Source organism: Triticum dicoccoides, chromosome 7A (genome assembly GCF_002162155.2).
Source record: "Triticum dicoccoides isolate Atlit2015 ecotype Zavitan chromosome 7A, WEW_v2.0, whole genome shotgun sequence".
NCBI lineage: Eukaryota > Viridiplantae > Streptophyta > Magnoliopsida > Poales > Poaceae > Triticum > Triticum dicoccoides.
Genome location: NC_041392.1, coordinates 18209109 through 18215664, shown reverse-complemented (window position 1 = coordinate 18215664; position 6556 = coordinate 18209109).

The following is a 6556-nucleotide window of genomic DNA, read 5'->3' as shown; positions in this document are numbered from 1 at the left end:
GAGGGGAGCGCGGGGTGGCGAGGCAGTGATAGCCACCGGCCGCGGGGCTTGGAGGCAGGCGGTTAGGTCTGGGTTCGCCTGCGGCTTCGTGAGGAAGAAGCTCGAGGTCAAAGATGGCAACGTAGATCTATTTTCAACCGTTGGATGAAGATCTAATGGCCTTGGATGAAAGTGACATGTTTTTTCAGGCACCTGAGATACACACTACCAATTATTTAGAAACAAAAGGCAATAATATGGCAACCCATTATCTTGTGCAGCGAGATCGGCACATAACAACGATTTTAGCAAAGTTTCAGTCGATTCAGTTACCACTTGATGTGGTGAGAGAACTTCCTCCATGCCTACCGTGCTTTCATACTTGTAAAGGTTTTCATAAAAAATCTGTAGTCATTTGCCCAACTTCACTTTCATTACTACACATAGACCCGTCATCACGTGTAAGTTGTTCGCTCCTATTCTTTCTCCTTCTCATACTTGCCTTTTGGTGGAATTCTTTTGTACTACCATCTCCTACAGCTAACCATTGCACACGTGACCACTTCACATGATCTCTTCCGTGTAGTTTAGTTCAATAACTCTCGCCACTACCCTTCTCTCTTCCTTTGATGGGCCTTGCCTGCCTCGGACTAACCGAAACTGTTCAAGTCGCCTTTTAAGGTCCCTCAATGTTAGATAATAATGAAAATAAAACGAGACAAAGAGACGCGGATTTTTACGTGAAAACTCTTGCGGGAGAAAATCACGGACGCACGAAGGCGTAATCACTATGAGGAGGAGTATTACAAGCACGAGACGACAGACCGTCTGAGGTGCAACTACATGGGGTATATAAGAGGGCAATACATGAGAGTCCTTGGAGGAAAAGTAAACGAGTTGTACTTGTACACGTCGACGTCAACGCAAAGGCCCACACCGGTTGTACTACGTCTAGTCCAATACAGTATAATTTGGATCACAATTTAACAATCTCCACCTTGATCCAAATTTCCTCCAGTGGTCGAAGAAAGTGAATAACTCCATCCAAATCAGTATAAACACCTTGTGCGTCAAAGTCCATAGGACTAGTGAGAAATACCAACTAAGCCTGAGCAAAGCTCAAACTTATTGGTCGGAACTGGCTTTGTCATCATATCAGCAGGATTATCATGAGTACTTATCTTCCATACCTTCAAAACGCCTTCAGCAACAACATCTCGCATATAATGAAATCTAACATCAATGTGCTTCGTCCTCTCATGATACATTGGATTCTTTGTAAGATATATAGCACTTTGACTGTCACTAAATACGGTAGGGCAAGATGAATCTCCACAAAGCTCAGAATACAAACCTTTCAACCAGATAGCTTCTTTGCATGCCTCAGAAATAGCCATATACTCGGCATCAGTAGTGGAACAAGCCACAATAGACTGTAAAGTTGCTCTCCAACTCACAGCACAACCACCAATGGTGAAAACATAACCTGTGAGTGATCTTCTCTTATCCAAATCACCAGCAAAATCAGAATCAACAAAACCAACAAGTCCATCTCTACTTTTCCCAAACTGTAAATAAGCATTAGAAGTACCACACAGGTATCTGAAAATCCACTGAACTGCTTTCCAATGCTCTTTTCCAGGATTAGCCATGTATCTACTGACAACACTCAATGCATATGATAAGTCAGGACGAGAACAAACCATGGCATACATAAGTGAACCAACTGCACTCGAATAGGGAACTCTAGACATGTACTCAATATCTGCATCTGACTTAGGACATAGAGCTGATGATAATTTGAAGTGTGCAGCTAACAGAGTACTCACCGGCTTGGCATTATGCATATTAAAACGGCGAAGAACTTTATCAATATATCCCTTCTAACGGAGATACACTTTTCCAGATGGTCTATCTCTGCATATTTCCATGCCAAGTATTTTCTTTGCTGCACCCAAATCCTTCATCTCAAATTTATTACTCAATTGCTTCTTTAGTTCATTAATATCTGACATACTCTTTGCAGCAATAAACATATCATCAACATAAAGGAGCAAATAAATAGTTGAACATTTGATAGTTTTCAAATAAAAACAACTATCATAATTAGACCTTTTGAAACCTTGAGAGAGCATAAAGGTGTCAAATCTTTTGTACCACTGTCTAGGGGATTGCTTCAATCCATACAGAGATTTCTTTAACTTACAGACAAGCTTTTCTTTTCTAGGAATAACAAAACCTTCAGGTTGTTCCACATAAATATCCTCTTCTAATTCTCCATGTAAGAATGCAGTTTTAACATCCAATTGTTCAAGCTCAAGATCATGCATGGCAACAATACTGAGTAAAGTGTGAATAGAGCTATGCTTCACAACAGGAGAAAAGACTTCGTTATAGTCAATACTTGGAATCTGGCTATAACCTTTAGCAACTAACCTTGCTTTATATCTTGTCTCATCATTAGGAGAAACACATTCTTTCCTCTTGAAAACCCACTTGCAACGAATATGTTTCTTCTCTCTAGGTAATTTTACTAAATCTCAAGTGCCATTCTTTTCAAGTGATTACTATCATCAGAAATAATAGCCTCAGAATATGAAGAAGGCTCATAATTACCTTCAATTTCTTCTGCAACAGATAAAGCAAAAGAAACAATATTGCACTCTGCAATTAACCTGTCAGGTTTATTAATACCCCGTCTAACTCTGTCACGTGCGAGATTCCAACTGGGTGGAACAATAGGCTGATTTGGAGTGGGAGTGACATGATCATCATTAACGGTGGGTTCATCATGTGCATCAACAATTTCATTATCAGATGAAACACCTGAATCAATAACATGCTCCACCTGAACAGTAGGCTGCTGAATAGTAGGCTGCTGTTCACTCTCAATGGGAACATTAGTAGATGAAACATCATGTAACATAGCAGATTCATTAAAGATAACATTTTTGCTAATAACAACCTTCTGGGTTTCAGGATTCCATAATTTAAAACCTTTAACACCAGACTTATAATCAAGAAAGATGCACTTAACAGCCCTAGGCTCCAATTTTCCATTATCAACATGAGCATAAGCAGTGCAACCAAAAACTCTCAACTGTGAATAATCAGCAGGTGAACCAGACCATAACTCAATTGGAGTTTTCTTATTAAGAGCAATAGATGGTGAACGATTAATGAGATAACAAGCAGTGGAAGCGGCCTCAGCCCAAAAATGCCTATGCAAACCTGCATTGGACAACATGCAACGGGCTTTGGAAATAATGGTCCTGTTCATACGCTCAGCAACACCGTTTTGTTGAGGAGTATAAGGAACAGTGTAGTTTCTGACAATGCCTTCAGACTTGCAATAATTCTTAAATTGCTTAGAACAGAATTCTATACCATTATCAGTGCGAAGTATTTTTACCTTCTTTTCAGTCTGCCTTTCAATCATAATCTTCCAGTCCTTAAAAGCTGAGAATGCTTCATATTTATGCTTCAAGAAATAAGGCCATACTTTTCTCGAATAATCATCAATAATAGTCAGCATGTAAATAGCACCACCTAGTGACTTCTTGCGAGATGGTCCCCATAAATCAGAATGGACATAATCAAGAATACCTTCAGTTGTATGAGTCGAAGTGTTGAACTTCACCCTCTTGTGCTTGCCGAAGATACAATGCTCACAAAATTTCAATTTACCAGGTTCATATCCATCAAGAAGACCTCTCTTTTTTAACTCTGCTAAACCAAGTTCACTCATAAGTCCAAGACGCATATGCCAAAGTTTAGCAGCATCACAATCAGAATTCTCTGAAATAACTGGAGTAGCGTTACCTGAAACGGTAGAACCTCGAAGGTAATAAAGACCATTGGTCGAACTTAAGTCACCTTTCATCACAACAAGGGAGCCTTTGGTGACCTTCAAAACACTATCTCCACCTGAATACTTGTACCCATTTGCATCAAGGTCACTAACAGATATAAGATTTCTCTTCATCTTCAGAATATACCGAACATCTGTCAAAGTTCTGATTATGCCATCAAACATCTTGATTCGAATAGAACCTATGCCTTCAATCTTGCATGGTGAATTATCAAAACCCAAAACAGAACCAGCAGAACTAGTGGAATCAAAAGTATTAAACTAATCTCTATGTGGACACATATGAAAAGTGCATGCGGTGTCAAGTACCCACTCATCATTGGTCTCAACACATCCAGCAATAACGACAAGAGCATCATCGGTACTATCATCACGAGCAACGTTAGCAGAATTTTCACCTTGTTTGTTACCTTTCCTCTTTTCCTTGTTTTGCAACTTGAAACACTCTGAGATGTCATGCCCGTCTCTCTTGCAATATCTGCAATATTTCTTGTCTCTGGATTGCGACCGGCCCCTGTAGCCGTTCTTACTTTTGCCTCTGTTTCCATTATTGGAGTTCTTCTCCTTTGTCCTGCCACGAACAGATAATCCCTCGGCTTGGGATGAACTCGAACCATCATGAGGCACCATTAATTTCATCTTCTCCTTAGAGTTCAAAGCTTCATAAACTTCATTAAGTGTGAGAGTATCATGACTGTATAATATGGTGTCTGGAAAATTGGTATAAGAAGTTGGCAGTGAACAAAGTAACATTAGAGCAGTATCTTCCTCTTCATACTTAACCACCATTGCAGCTAGATCAGATATGATATCTTTAAATTCTGAAATATGATTCAAAACATTACCTCCCTCGGGTAACCTGTGCAGGAATAATTTTTTTTTTAGATGCATCTTGCTGGTGAGATATTTAGTCATGCAAATCCCTTCGAGCTTTAACCATAGAGCGGCGGCAGTTTTCTCGCTCAAAACTTCCTGCAAAATATTATTATGCAAATGGAGTTGAATTTGTGACAAAGCCTTACAGTCAATTCTTTTCTCCTCAGCAGTCCAGTCCTCAATTTGGTTCTTCTCAAAACTATCCAGTGCTACATCATAGTCGGCCTGTGCCAACAACGCCCGCATCTTGACTTGCCATAGGGTAAACCTTGTGTCACGATCCAGTAGCGGAAAGTCGTACTTCATACCATGAGTAGATAAATCTATGTACACAAGGTAGTACAAGCCCGTAGAAAAATTCTTGATTGAATTAATATGCAGACAAAGAACTAAAACAAATAGCACCTGGTAGCTTTTGAAGTGGCCGTAGCAATTGGAGACCAAAACAGTAGCTTCACGTAATGAATACTAGTAGGTGGCTGATTTACTAGTAAAATATTCCTGGAACTTGAGCCTTCACATGTAGATGCAGCAGCAGCGTCTCGTCGCAAGCCTGTACGCACAGCTGCTGCTTCCGCGTGGAGTAGTAGCAGATCAGGCACGCGTGTGACGCTGCGTATATTCGCGAGGATAAGCGGCGGCTCAGCAGCGGCAACTCGGTGGAACTTGTGGTCGGACGGATCGCCTGCGAATCCTTTCAAGCTCCTGTCGGTCTCGGCTTTGTACAGCGCTGCAGCGGAAATCAATCCGAAGCCGGATCGCCTGGTCACGCGGCGGCTGCGGCGCGTGCAACCCTAACTCTTGATCTCGAATCTCGTATCTGTAACCTCAGCTTTGTATACCACTTGTTAGATAACAACGAGAATAAAACGAGACAAAGAGACACGGATTTTTATGTGGAAACCCTCGCGGGAGAAAACCACGGACGCACGAAGACGCAATCACTATGAGGAGGAGTATTATAAGCACGAGACGACAGACCGTCTAAGTTGCGACTACGTGGGGTATATAAGAGGGCAATACATGAGAGTCCTTGGAGAACAAATAAACGAGTTGTACTCGTACGCGTCGACGTCAACGCAAAAGCCCACACCAGTTATACTATGTCTAGTCCAACATGATATAATTTGAATCACAATTTAACACTCAATTCCTTCCTGACTTGGCTGAAACTGCAGGCTCCCCACGTCACTAGCGAACCCGCCAGTCTGGTCAGCTTATCATGCATATCTTGAACCGAGCCACAATGGGTACCGTCCTTCCAGACCTTCTCTATCATAAGGAAGAAATCCGCATGAGTTTCGGACACCGCTTCAAATCTGAAAGGTCGGTCCACCGCAAGACTTCAGTTTCCGGATCCCTTTCCGTGCAAAGGACATGGGACTGTGATCCTACTTGGTGGCCACCAGGTACCGAACTGACACAAAAGGTTGTGCCGCACTCCAGCTCGTTGTTACTCAGGCCTTGTCCAGCCTAAACCTGCAAAACTGGCCTCCAGCAACACATTTTTCAAAGGTCCAGTCCACACTAATGTAGCCCAAGTTATCAAGACCACAAAGATCGATGCCCTATGTGAACCCACTCATTTGGTACACATCTCGCAAATTTGGTCTCATCTGTTCTTCCCCGCGCGAGAACTCCGTTAAAATCACCTATGCATAACCATGAGAGGGTGGATTCCCCTCTCAAATGAGCCATGGTATCCCAAGTTTGTTGTCTCAAACTTTTGTTAGCTTCACCGTAGAAACTTGTGAGTGGCCGGTGATCTATTCACTGTTCAGACACCCATGCATCAGTGTGATATTTTGAGTAGTTCTTAACACGAAGACT